The following is a 14,688-nucleotide window of genomic DNA, read 5'->3' as shown; positions in this document are numbered from 1 at the left end:
CTAGACATTGTCCTCTTGAAAATTGGTGAGCGGTACAGTACCACGATCCTCACCTGGTGAGTGGTACACCACCTCGATCTCCACCATCTGCAGGCGTGATGCGTGATAGGGGTGTTCGCGGTGCGGTTTGGTTCGGTTATTTAAGAAAAAGCCATCCGATCCGATCGTTTATTAAAACTGCGGTTCGGTTTGGTTCGGTTTTTTATCAAGATCATTCGAACCAAACCAAACCAATTAAAATCGGTTTGGTTCGGTTCGGTTTGTTCGATTTTTTTAATTAATTCAAACAAAAATAATGAACAATATGAGCACATAGTGATACAAAATTAAAAGAGGAAGAATCGTATAAAACTTAAAAACATAAAAAAAACTTTAGGATCAAGAGTAGATGCAACTTCTATAAAACAAGGAACAATCATAACAAATAATATTTATAATTAAAAAGATAGATTAATAAAAAAATGATTACAATATTACATATCCACCAATTCCACCTTCAGTTTCACTAATGTTATCCCTCATACTATGACCAAACTGCAAAAATATCACAGATACAACATTAAATATCAACACGAACAGTGAATCAAAACCAAAAACAGAATAATAATAAATCATTGAATCAATAACAAGTTAAAAGCAAAAAATAGCAGCAGCCACCAATCGCAATGAACTCTGAAGTCTATGAATCATGCCTTAAGTATAGTTATAGAAACCTTTCATTTGAGTGTCAAGAAATTTGCTAAGGTTTTGAAAAAAAAAACAGCCTTGCCCATACATTTACTAGGAGACAATATGCCTATATCTATGTTGTGAGGGAAAGCCGACACATACCAATTACAAGATACATTGATATTACTTCTAATCAATAATTAGGAAACCCATCTGAAATACATTTGACCAACAGAGTGAATACTTTACAAGTGACGTTTGTATTCCATGATTACTTTCAAGTTCAACATGTTAATCTACTGAAACATTATCCTGGATACTTTTCTTATATATAGTGTCCCTTATATCATTAACTAGGTTATTTAAGCTACAGTGCTGTCTAAACACCACGAATTCACCATAAACTCTTCTCTCTTGCTTAGCAACAGAAATGAACTACAACAATTTCTACTAAATACGATAGATTCCATGACAAATAGATCCTACTACATGAACATGCAGAACCAAATAGATTCACTAAAATGACAAGCCTAAAACATCACCTGTGCTGCGAAAGCATCTCATCACGAGTTTCCTGCTTCTTTTCAGTTCCATTGTCTAAAATCACTTCTTCCTGCACCTGCTCCTCAATTTTCTGGCTATCCTCCATTGGACCAACTCTAAAACAAATAAATAGATATTAACCAAAAGTCACCAAAATTATCTTACAGTTATAAGAAATCATATGCAAACATCAACAAGAAAAGAATCGAGAGCAAACTAAGCATGAAGTTAGAAAGGAAACAGTGAGGCTATACGCTATGCAACAAATTCTCAAAATTAGACAGTTAAACCTGGATCAACCAATGCCAAATTTGGTGGAAACTCAGGTGAAGTGGACTTCACGTGAAGTTGATATTTGAGAGCCGTTAGATGATTTGACTGATTTGACTAAATTTTCATCCAACGCTGTCAGGTATCAACTTAACGTGAAGTCAACTTCACCTGAGTGTTCACCGCCAAATTTTATTGAAAAAAAAAGAACCACGAAAAAAATAAATGGAAGATGCAATGAGTTTAGAAAGCAACAACAGAACAAAGATAAAGGAGAAGGGAAAAATTGAAACCACTGCTTACAGCCACCGATGGGGAGGAAGTAGAAGAACCAACCTGACTTAGGCTCCATTCTTGGTGCTGTCCAGAGGCAGGCCGACAGCAATGACGGAGGCGCGGAGCAAAGGGAGAACGAGGAAGAGAGAGCGAGAGCAAAAGGCGCTGAGAGTTGAGAGGATTGGAGGCAAAGGGGCAAGAAGAGTTAGGGGCTGCTGGGAGGGGCTGGGAGACACTGTTCGGCGGGGCTGGGAGGTGCTGCTGGGAGGCTTAGGGTAATGGGATTTCTTTGAGAGTTTTGGTTGCGTGGGGACGTGGGGGTGGGGTAATGGGGAAGCTAGGTTTTCTGATGGGGGTGGGAAGGTGGGTCGTGGGGTAATGGGCTGCCTAATGGGTTGGGTTAACTGAAGGGTTTTTTAGGGTTTCTTTAGTTACCGGTTCGGTTTGGTTCGGTTAAAGTTTTTAGTGTCAGAACCGAAAATCAAATCGAACCGCATAAAAAACAGCAAAACATGAATTTTTCAGTTTTTTCGATTTTTGGTTTATTCGGTTATCGGTTTTTTTGGTTCGGTTGATCGATTTTGTTCAGTCCAAATCGGTTTTGAACACCCCTAATGCGTGAGCATCTTTCCTATCTTTTCCTAGTGAATTTGCATTCGAATTTGTTAAATTTAATCCAGGCTTAAGTATTTTTGAGCCACTATAAATGTTACTTTGAGTCATGTGCAATTTGGTTTATTTCAAGCAGCATTCGAACGGATTTGACAGAATTCGTATAGAAGAAAAGGAAGAAAGTGGATGATGCTGTTATAACAACCCGAGTTTCTTTTTTTAATTAGATATTGAATTACGTTTTATTATATTTGATAATTTTATTTAAAGAAAATTATTTTCTTAGAAAGTAATTAAATTAGATTTTATGATGCTTCGAGTTTAAAATCTATTAAAATTTATAAAAAATAATTAATTATTTTCCTATTAGAGATTTTATCATATTTTATTGACCTAATTTTCATTTGAAACAAGTTTGATAAAATTTGAGGGTTCAAAAGCTAAGTTATGACTCACCGAAATTAGTAAAAAATTGTTTTTATCAAATCACAAAACCTCTATTTTTACCAAAACCTCAATTCAAACCAAGGTTTCACACTCCAAATACAATAGTAAATATGTTCAAAACAGTTACATATCCATTCCATCTCTTCCACAATATACCAAATCTCAATTTTTTCCGTTTCATTCCAAACAATCCACAATCAAACACAACACAATTCATGTATATATCAACATCACAACTCATAATCATCATCCACATCTATCATCATCATAAGCTCATAACAAATTCAACATTTTTACCAAAAACCACTAAATCTTAACAAGTTCACGTAATTCAACCTGAGTTATGGTCAACTAACCAACATTTTTACATTACATTATACATTATTTACGAGAAACTAAAACCATACCTTAGCCAATTCCACCCTAATACTCGGACACTTCAAAATTCCTCCATTCCACATGCTTCAAAACTCTAATTTCTCACCAATCACTAACTCAGCTCCCAATGTTCAATCCCAAGCCTCCAATACAATCAATTTGATCCCAACATATACAATTTAATATAATACCAAACAATATCACTCAAAATTAACATAGGGTTCATAATTATCAATAATTCACAAAAGTTAGTGGTTTCTTACCTTACCCACGGTCATTTGGGACAAAACCCAACAATTTTCCAAAACTAATTAACTCCTAAGACATCAAAATCATATAATCTCTCGGAATCAAAATCCAAATTTTCGAAATTGCAAGGAGGAACGCTGAGTAAGAAATAATAAGGTACTTACCACTTTGTTTGGTGGATTTTGTAGAACTCAACGCGATAGTTGCGTGGCCATAAATGGTGCGGTGATCGAAACTGCGAATTGAAAGATATTAAAGATTGAAATTAAGAGTGGGTAAAGGTTCTTGTTTTTCTCCCTTTCCCCAAAGTTTTAGCGTGATTCCCTTATGTTTGAGAGGGAAGGCTGAGTTGTTGGTTCGGTCTTGTGTGAATTTCTTTAAAATTAATGTTAAAATTTATATTTTAATTATTTCTACTAATCTAGATTATCAAATTTAATTTTTTATTTTTAAATTATAATTAATTTATTAATTAAGTATTTATTAATTTTTAAGAAATTATACCATTCCTCCATAACGGAATAGTTCCATGCTAAGTGTGCAACCGTCGGAACGACTTCCACAAGAGTCATCGATCCAGTTGGAGTGCTGTGCCACATGACAAAAGATTACGAGATGTAGATACACATGGATGCGGCGTATGTAGGTAGCGCGTGCATTGTCCAAACCAGAGTTCAGACACCTGATCGACGGTGTTGAAAATGCGTATTCTTTTAGCTTCAACACTCGCAAATGATTTCTAACGAACTTGGATTCTTGTTGCCTTTGGGTTAAAGATCCGAATTCTTTGATCAAATTGCTCTCAACAAACTCTTTGTATTTGCGTAACAACGCTTCCAAATTAAAACGAGTTGTGGATTATAAAGATTAACAAATTATCCTGAGCAGACCGTCTAGGTATAATAAATTTAAAAACCATAATTTTTCTGACAAAAAACATAAATTTAAAAAAAAAATTGATAATGATTCAACAGCATTAAAAATTAAATTAACATCAAGCTCCTCCACGATTTAAATAACAATAAATTTGATATTGTAAGGTATATTTGATTTGTATTTGTATTTTTATTTTTAAATATTTTTTATATTTTAGAATTTTATAAAAAAAATATATAGAAAATAAAAATAGAATAATAATTTTTTTTGTTTCTATTTTTTTAATAAAATTTTAAAATAAAAATATCAAAAATAAAAATACAAACTAAATACACCTTTATATTTAATAAAATATAATGTTAAACACTTCTATAAACATAACTTAATTTTTTGTGTTAGATGAACAGAAATTAAATATTATTTAAACAAATAGAGGAGTGATTTAAATGAATTTTACTAAAATCAAGGATAATGTAAGTTAATTACTAATTTTTCCTTTAAGTAATGAATAACAAACACAAGTAAAAGACCAATATGTGTTTATTTTTTAAAAACTTACTTTGAATTGCAAATTTGTCTTAAATCCAAGAAGACATGATATTGGTAAACCAAGGAGATAAAAAATTAAAAGAAGTAAATATATAAATTAAAGAAAAAATAAAAAACAAGTGGAGTAGAACCGATCAAAGGAAACGTGAGCAATAGAACTCATTCAGAAAAAATAAAAATGTTAGCAAGTAATAACAAAAGCAGATCCCATGCACTCCAGCAACACCTCTCTTATGGTAATAGAGAAGGAGGAGATGCACAACAACAACAACATGAAGATTGGTGGAATGAGGCAAAGCATCAACTATTATTTTCACTGCCCATGATTCTTACGAACTCGTTCTATTACTTAATCACTTTGGTTTCTGTAATGCTTGTTGGCCTCCTTGGTAAACTTCAGCTTGCTGGTTCCGCTCTTGCTAACTCATGGTTCGGTGCCACTGGTGTCTCTAGCTCTCATGTTAACCATACAACTCTTTCTTATCTTATTTGGTTTAGTTAATTTGTTAAAGTAACAACATTCATTTTAAATACACAGCTAAAATTATTAATAACACACTCTATGTTGAATGTGGCATTAAACTCTAATGTTATTTCTCCTGTTCTTATCTTAGGTTAGATTAAGTGGGGCATTAAAAATACTATGTGAGCAAAGATTTGGTGCAAAAGAATACTAAATCCTGGGAATTTATTTTCAATCTTCATGCATTATATCCCTTGTTTTCTCTATCATCATATCCATAATTTGATTCTACACACAACACATCTTAGTACTACTTCAATCCTAAAATAGCAAAAACAACAGCACTTTACTTAAAGTTCTTTTTTCCAGACTTGTTTGCATATGGATTCTTGCAAAACATTCTTAGATTTTTCCAAACGCAATTTGTTGTGACACCATTAGTTATTTTCTCAGCTATCCCATTGTTGATCCACATTGGCATTGCATATGCATTGGTTAAGAAGACAGGTTTGGATTTTGTTGGTGCACCTATTTCAGCTTCTATCACACTATGGATAGCTATTGTTTTGTTGGCTTTGTATGTTTTGTGTGGAAAGAAGTTCAAGTTGACATACAAAGCCAATTATTGGAAAGAAGTTCAAGTTGACATACAAGGCCAATTATTTTATATTAAAGACTAATCTTTTTCATATGAAAATCGATAAGAAGTGTTTTAGAAATTTACTCAGGATAAATGTAACTTCTAGAATTAACAGTATTTGCAAGTTAAATTGAGAGAATATTGTTGCAAGTTAGTTATACACTATTATATTTATGAATCTTATTAATTATGTTTTTTTGTTATACAAGTTTGGAGTATTGGGATTTTGAAGTCTTTGGTTTTTTTTAGCTGGACTAATGCCTGATTCAGAAATAACCACTTCCTTAATGGCAATATGGTATGTATGGTTTTAATGGTTTAGATTTCTTTTTCCAAATTAATTAATTTTACTTTAATTTCTATAAATTTAATTCTTCTTCATTAATTTAAAAAAAAAACCTGCAGTGCCAACACAGAATTCATTGCATTCATGATCACTTATGATCTCAGTGCTGCTGCAAGGTTAGTTAATTGAATATATATTCTTATGTTTTAGATTTTTTTTTTTTCTATTATTGAAAAACCTTAGGTTGATGATAGCACCCGAGTTTTGAATGAACTGCGAGCCGACCACTTAGATCAAGCGAAAAGATTGAGTAGAAAACCCTTTCCATGTCAACTTGAACTTCTTTTCATACAAAACATACAAAGCCAACAAAACAATAGCTATTCATAGTGAAATAGAAGCTGAAATAGGTACACCAACAAAATTTAAACCTATCTTCTTAACCAATGCATATGCAATACCAATATGAATCAACAATGGGATAGCTGAGAAAATAACCAATGGTGTCACAACAGATTGTGTTTGAAGAAATCTAAGAATGTTTTGCAAGAATCCATATGCAAACAAGTCTGAAAAAAAAAACTTTAAGTAAAGTGCTGTTATTTTTGCTATTTTAGGATTGGTGAAGGAGTACTAAGATGTGTTGTGTGTAGAATCAAATTATGGATATAATGATAGAGAAAACAAGGGATATGATGCATGAAGATTGGAGATAAATTCCCAACATTTAGTATTCTTTTGTACCAAATCCTTGCCCACATAGTATTTTTAATGCCCCACTTAATCTAACCTAAGATAAGAACAAGGGAAATAACATTAGAGTTTAATGCCACATTTAACATAGAGTATGTTACTAATAATTTTAGCTGTGTATTTAAAATGAATGTTGTTACTTTAGGTAAGTTTTCAAACAAATTAACTAAACCAGATAAGATAAGAAAGAGATGTATGGTTAACATGAGAGCTAGAGACACCAGTGGCACTGAACCATGAGTTAGTAAAAGCGGAACCAGCAAGCTGAAGTTTACCAAGATGGCCAGCAAGCATTACAGAAACCAAAGTGATTAAGTAATAGAACAAGTTCGTAAGAATCATGGGCACTGAAAACAATAGTTGATGCTTTGCCTCATTCCACCAATCTTCATGTTGTTTTTATTCATCTCCTCCTCCTTCTCTATTACCTAATAAGAGAGGTGTTGCTGGAGTACCATGGGAACTGTTGTTGTTATTACTTGCTAACATTTTTATTTTTTCCGAATGAGTTCTATTGCTCACCTTTCCTTTGATTTGTTCTACTCCACTTGCTTTTTATTTTTTCTTTAATTTATATGTTCACTTCTTTTAATTTTTTATTTCCTTGGTTTACCAATATCATGTCTCCTTAGATTTAAGACCAATTTGCAATTCAAGGTAAGTTTTTAAAAAATAAGCACATATTGATCTTTTACTTGTGTTTGTTATTCATTACTTAAAAGAGAAAATTAGTAATTACATGGCATTATCCTTAGTTTTAGTAAAATTCATTTAAATCATTTCTCTATTTGTTTAAATGACATTTAATCTCTGTCCATTTAGCACGAAAAATTAAGTTATGTTTATAGGAGTGTTTAATGTCATGTTTTTTAAAATATAAAGGTATATTTAGTTTGTATTTTTATTTTTAATATTTTTATTTTAAAATTTTATAAAAAAAACAATATTTTTCTATTTTTATCTTCTGTATATTTTTTTTTATAAAATTCTATTATATAAAAAATATTTAAAAATAAAAAATATAAATACAAATCAAACACACCTTACAATATCAAATTTATTGTTTTCTAAATCTTGGAGGAGGTTGATGTTAATTTAATTTTTAATGCCGTTGAAAATCATTATCAATTTTCTTTTTTTTTAATTTATGTTGTTTTTTTTTTGTCAAAAAAATCTATGTTGTTTGAATTTATTATACCTAGACGGTCTGTTCAGCGTAATTTGTCAATCTTTATAATCCAGAACTCGCTTTGATTCGGAAGCGTTGTTATGCAAATACGAAGGGTTTGTTGAGAGCAATTTGATTAAAGAATTTGGATCTTTAACCCAAAGGCAACAAGAATCCAAGTTTCTTAGAAATCATTTGCGAGCGTAGGCTAAAAGAATATGCATCTTTAATACCCTCGATCATGTGTCTGAACTCTAGTCTGGACAATGCACGCACTACCTACATACGCATCCACGTGTATCTACATCTCGTAATTTTTTTGCCATGTAGCCAACTAGATCGATGGCTCTTGTGGAAGTTGTTCCGACAGTAGCACACCTAGCATGGAACCATTCCGTTATGGAGATCCTTCTGAACGATTTTCAACAGGGATAGGTGTAAAATCTTAAAAATTAATAAATATTTAATTAATAAATTAATTATAATTTAAAAAACTAAAAAAATTAAATTTGATAATTTAGAATAGTAGAAATAATTAAAATATAAATTTTAACACTAATTTTAAAGAAATTGACACAATACCGAACCAACATATAAAACCAACAACTCAACCTTCCCTCCCTCAAACATAAAGGAATCATGCTGAAACGTTGGGGAAAGGGGAAAAACAAAGTGGTAAGTACCTTTCTCCTTGCAATTTCAAAAATTTGGATTTTGATTTTGAGAAATTATGTGATTTTGGTGTCTTAGGATTTAATTAGCTTTGGAAACTTGCTAGTCCTGTCCCAAATGACCGTGGGTAAGGTAAGAAACCACTAACTCTTGTGAATCATTGATAATTATGAATTTGTGAATCATTGATAATTATGAATCTTATGTTGATTTTGAGTGATATTGTTTGGTATTATATTAAATTGTATATGTTGGGATCAAATTGATTGTACTGGAGGCTTGGGATTGAACATTGGGAGCTGAGTCAGTAATTAAAAAAAATTAATAAAATCTAAAACACAAGAATATGTTCAATTAACTAACCTTGCAGCAGCACTGAGACCTTAAATGATCATGAATGCAATGAATTCTGTGTTGGCACTGCAGATTTTTGTTTTTAAGATTAATTAAGGAGACTTAAAATTATGAAAATTAAAGTAAAATTAATTAATTTGGGATAAAAAAATCTAAACCATTAGAACCATACATACCATATTGTCATTAAGAAAATGGTTATTTCTGAATCAGGCATTAGTCCAGCTAAGAAAAACCAAGACTTCAAAAGCCCAATATTCAAAACTTGCAGAGTAAACACCCAATCCGGTCCATGTCTATTTCAAATTCGGACAAGGCAACCCCTTGCCATAAAAGTCACCCACGCCGGTCCCTGTCCGTGCATAAAATAACCCATCGCGCCCCCTCCCTTGTATCCCCCATCCAAAGTTGACGGAAAAGTCTGATGTGGCACTTATCGGCGCTGATCTGGCAGTTAGTCCAGAGTTAAGTGCCAACCTGGATTAGAGTAAATGGACAGAGGTAGATTTGTCCCCTGTCACATTTAAAAACGACGCCGTTGCTAGGTTAAGAAGGAGGAAACGTTTCCTAATCTAGTGTGCTCCAACTGAAGTCTCCAGATCTGAATGCAGCATTGCTTTTATGAGTTGCATAAGAAGCACTTCTGGAAATGCGTAGAAGGAAGCATAAAACTTTGTTAATGAATATATTCCAGGAATAAAACAACAGGTTTCCTATTACTAACAATTCAATCAATATGAAAATTATACATAATGATCACTAAGCTTCAAATTGAAAAATGCACACAATGAACTCCTTTCACCTGCTGTGAATGCAAAGATGGCAATGCTACGGTGACCACTCAAGCAAGGATTATAAGTGATCCAATGCTTGCTCTAGCAAGAACACCAAACGGCAAATTTTCTAAGGTTATGGCCATTAAGTCAAGCAGTGGCCGTACATCAGAGACCTAGTTATAGAAAATGAAGCAGTTTAGTTGTTGGAAGCAGAGAGATCTAACTAATTGTAAAATGATTTTCTAGGCCAAAGAATGCACATTCATGAACCTACTCGCTTGAAAAATTTTAGTAAGCATTCCTCAATAGAGATTTGGAGCAAGATATTTGAGTTCAGCTCTTGCTCTCCAACAAATTCCCCAAAGGCTTGAAGGCTTTTTCTAAGATGCCTGCAAAGGTCATCAACAAAACCAAATTCTACCAACCCTCTCCCAATTCTAATTTGCACAGCCAAAGATGTGGCAACTTGAATAATGCTAGCTTTAAGGTGGGGATCATGTAAGACATTTTTGTGGTCCAGATGACGTATGACAGAAGCTAGAATCAACTGCTGATTCCCTGGAAAACAAGGTGAAAAAAATGGCAAATTCATGGGACATGAGTACAAGATTTTGCATAAGAATCTTATATGGCATTATTTAATAGCTGTTTTGAATCTTAAAATCCATGAATGTCTAAAACCTTAGCATAATGGCCACTACAAAGTCATTTGGTTTGATTGCTATTTAGGAAACCTGCAAACCTTTATGACAATTAATTATTAGAAATCAAATTAGGAGCATTTAACCAATAAAATTTGCTTCAAATCATTCATTTTAAGAAATTTTTTTCATTTTCTTTTTCCCCCACACCTTGTGAGCTTCCCAGAGTCAATGTGAAGGGTTCTACCAAGTATAAGAGGTCAAATACAGCGACTAACTAAACTCCCTGATCAGCAAGTTAACATCAAAGAGCATTCAATTCATTTAAGCCTTAATCCCATTTCTTGCAGAGTAATATTTACACAAAAATGGACATTTCCATCAATGATGAGAACTCAATTATACAACTTTTCAACCTTAAAGCATCAGTTGGTTTTCTTATGAAAATCAATTTGATGAAAAGAAGAAACAACATATTCCTTAGATAATGCATCCATACAAAATTTCATGACATTTTCTCTCCCAAAGTGGGGATATACAGACACTCATTTTCTCTCCCATCAACTTGGAATTGTAGATGCAATATAAGCTTCATTATAAGACTACTCAGTGGGATAACTCAATAACTTACTAGGTTGGGGAACCAGAAGATGAAGTAAACGTTTTCTTCTTCTTAACCTAGCAACGGCGTCGTTTTTGAATGTGATAGGGGGACAAATCGACCCCTATCCATTTACCCTAATCCAGGTTGACACTTAACTCTGGACTAACTGCCAGATCAGCGACGGTAAGTGCCACATCAGACTTTTCCGTCAACTTTGGACGGGGGATACAAGGGAGGGGGCGCGATGGGTTATTTTATGCACGGATAGGGACCGGCGTGGGTGACTTTTATGGTAAGGGGTCGCCTTGTCCGAATTTAAAATGGACAGGGACCGGGTTGGGTGTTTACTCTAAACTTGCATAACACAAAAACATAATTAATGAGATTCATAAATATAATACTCTATAGCTAACTTGCAACAATATTCTCTCAATTTGACTTGCAAAAACTGTTAATTTTAAAAGTTATAATTATCCACAGTAAATTTTTAAATTAGTCCTTATTGATTTTCATATGAAAAATATTAGTCTTTAATATAAAGAGATTGGCAAATTAATCTATAATTTTTTTTTCTAAATAAAAATTTAGCCCCTATATTTTCTAATAAAAGAATTTGATACAAAAAAGACAAAATTCTTTGAAAACTGAAATCTTAAAGCTAAAGAACTAATCAATTTTGCTTTTTTTTTTTTTGAGAAAACTCTTTAATTTTCGGGTTTACTACTACTAATTTAGACTTTAAGAGATGAAAAAGTTAAAAAGTAGAGTTTGTTAGCGTCTCATACCATATCATTGCTGCAGAGGGCAGAGCAAGTTTGAGGCTGGGCAATACATAATGAAAAGATTGAGTAGATTCAGTTACTGAGTTTGAATCACTAGCATTCTCCACTGGTTTTTCAGTTACTGAGTTTGAATCACCTGGATTTAGTAGATTCAGTTAGTAACAAATGCATCTACCAGATGAAATTGGACTTTGACGGTTATGGTTTTAATACCTTTGACCTCAACATCATAAGATGTCTACAACTTCCAATCCAAATCCACATATTATGTGAAGAGAAAGAAACAGAGAGTTTTGTTTAGCTCTTGGTAAAAAGAAATCCCAGTATATATATATATATATAAAGTTCAAGAGAAACCCCGGTGTATATATTGTATAAAAGTATAAAATTTTATATAAAAAAATAAACTTGAGACTTGAGAGAAGCTTGTTGATGAGACTTTGTTGGTGAGACTTGAGAGAGAAGTTTTAAATGCAAATGGCCAGCCCTTTTACGGTTTTACCCAAGGTTCTGAAAACCGAACCGATCATCGAACCGCTTTAGCTATTAGTTTACTGGTTTATTGGTCCAATCGGTTCAACCAGAGTTTAACCGAAAAAACCGTTTTATAATAAAATAATAAATAAATTATAAATAACCGCCATAAAACATAAATATAGTCTATATAAACCTTAAAATGTATTTCAAATTAAAACCATTATATGAAATATCATCAACCAGAGTATTATAATCTTGTCAAAATACAAACTCAAGTTAAATAACAACAAGAAATATGCTAATTTACAAAGAATAAATATGCTAATAATCCCATGTCCTAGAGAGATGTCCACCAACATACATAAGAATTAATTTACAAAGAATAAATATGCTAATAATCACATTCTATTTGATCTACACAATTTCATTTATGCATGTGTTTTGCAGTAAGAAGGCAATAATAATCCATCATATGTAAGACCAAACAAGCAGCAAATCAAAAGAGTAAATAAATGAAAGAAATATAAAAGAAGCAAGTATATATACCTCAAAAAACCCCTCATGTAAACAATGGGAACCATGTTTATTCACGATGAGTTGCTTGCAAGAAGTTAAAATGTGCAGATACACAGACAGTGCAGGTAGAAAGAGATATAGAGAGTAGACTAAAAGAGTCTAATTTGGTGATTAAACTGCAGCATTCAACAAAGTAGCAAGACCTCTTCTGCAATTAAGCTCAACCTAATCACTGAGCCAAACCTTCTCAAAACATAACAATTATCAATATTTATCACAATCTAAACTCAAATCTAACAAACAGCTCAAAACTTCAGGCCATCAACAAACACCAGCACAGGCAACAAAGATCAAACAAATCATCAAATTGCTGTGTGTAACAATAACAATGCATGTTGCAATTGCTCAGATACATTCTTTTAACTTTAACAAAAACTTCATTCAACCCAAGAGAGGGATAATAAATCTTGAATCTTCCTCAGCAAATCCAAATCAGCCATAATACTAAATTGTACCTTCTGATTTGGCAACTAATAAAATATACCAGAGAAATAAAATCTGAAAAAATCAGAATTAAAGAAATAAATCAGCAACAGAACAAATAAATTAGAAAAAATTCATTGAATGAGTCAAAAGCATAGAATCAATCCTAAACCAGAATTAACAAAAAAAACAGAACAAAAAATTCAAAGTAAAAGAAATAGAATTAACAGTCCAACCAAAGAATCAAGAACAACCCAACCAAAGAACAAATCAGAATCAACAATGGGGAGGAAGACGAAAGAATAAAAATAAATCAGAATCAAACCAACAATCAGAATAAAAAAGTTCATGATCAAAACAAATCAGAATCAAAATCAAACAGAGGCTCCATTACCGTTTCAAATGCAAAGAAGGATGACAGCGCTGGAAACGGAGAGCTGGCGACGGAGGCAGGAACAGAGATGGCGCTGGCGAAGGTGGAACAAAGCTTCGCGACGGAGGCAGGAGGCGATCCCGGCGACTATGCTTCCACTGCTGAGAGTCTGAGACGTTAGCTGAGTGAGGGACCGAGTGAGCTTCGAAGCTCCAACCGGCGACGGCGTCAGGAGTAGTCCGGCGGCTGAACGAAAGGGAGGGACTGAGCTCTCTGCCAATAGTAGGAGATATAAGAATAGAATCAATAGATATATAGAATAACTTTTTATTGTTTTGATACTTATATAAAGCAGAAGATATTTTAACCTTTTTTGGATCCACCAATGTCTATTGTCTGTGGATACTGGATACTAAGACCATCTCCATTAGGGAACTCTCATCCCAGTTCCTGTTTATGGCCCACCTGTCATAAAAAGTAACTCCACATCAGCTTTTGCGTTATAAACAATAAATAGGAACTCAAAGCATCTTTCTCTTCTCCATTAGGAGGAACTAACTTTAGTCCCTGTTGTGGTCCCACTTAATTAATTAATTAAAATACTTAAAATTAATATAATTAATTTTTTTTAATAATATTATTTAAATTTATAAATTTAAAAATAATTCATTATTAAAAGATATTAATATTAAATAAATTCATATATAATAATAATACACAATATATAATTCGAGATTATACTAATTTATAGTTTTGTGTTTACAACGGCTAATTTTAATAATATCATTAGCATTTTAAATTTTAAAAATAAAAATAACCAACTCAACTAAA

General features: G+C 32.7%; 1 long non-coding RNA gene and 1 pseudogene across 3 annotated transcripts; both read right to left on the bottom strand.

Moving 5' to 3' along the window:
- Window positions 1–371: 371 nt before the first annotated feature.
- LOC112741439 (uncharacterized) lies at window positions 372–14,222 on the bottom strand. Of its 3 annotated transcripts, none has more exons than XR_011871636.1 (11): window positions 13,879–14,222; window positions 13,517–13,559; window positions 12,012–12,144; window positions 10,256–10,539; window positions 10,008–10,154; window positions 9,382–9,848; window positions 9,215–9,271; window positions 3,609–3,679; window positions 1,819–3,338; window positions 1,212–1,328; window positions 372–534 (listed from the first exon to the last, which is right to left on the bottom strand). It is a non-coding gene; the product is annotated as an uncharacterized lncRNA (long non-coding RNA). The 3 variants fall into 3 exon arrangements; XR_011871635.1 differs by lacking the exon at window positions 13,517–13,559 and adding an exon at window positions 13,032–13,244 and having other exon boundaries at window positions 13,879–14,173; XR_003171481.2 differs by lacking the exon at window positions 13,517–13,559 and having other exon boundaries at window positions 13,879–14,189.
- LOC112742207 (protein DETOXIFICATION 18-like) lies at window positions 6,423–7,353 on the bottom strand (annotated as a pseudogene).
- Window positions 14,223–14,688: the final 466 nt, after the last annotated feature.

This window comes from Arachis hypogaea, chromosome 14 (genome assembly GCF_003086295.3).
Source record: "Arachis hypogaea cultivar Tifrunner chromosome 14, arahy.Tifrunner.gnm2.J5K5, whole genome shotgun sequence".
Lineage (NCBI taxonomy): Eukaryota > Viridiplantae > Streptophyta > Magnoliopsida > Fabales > Fabaceae > Arachis > Arachis hypogaea.
The sequence above is the reverse complement of the archived record's forward strand: the minus strand, read 5'-3'. Positions and strand labels throughout refer to the sequence as shown.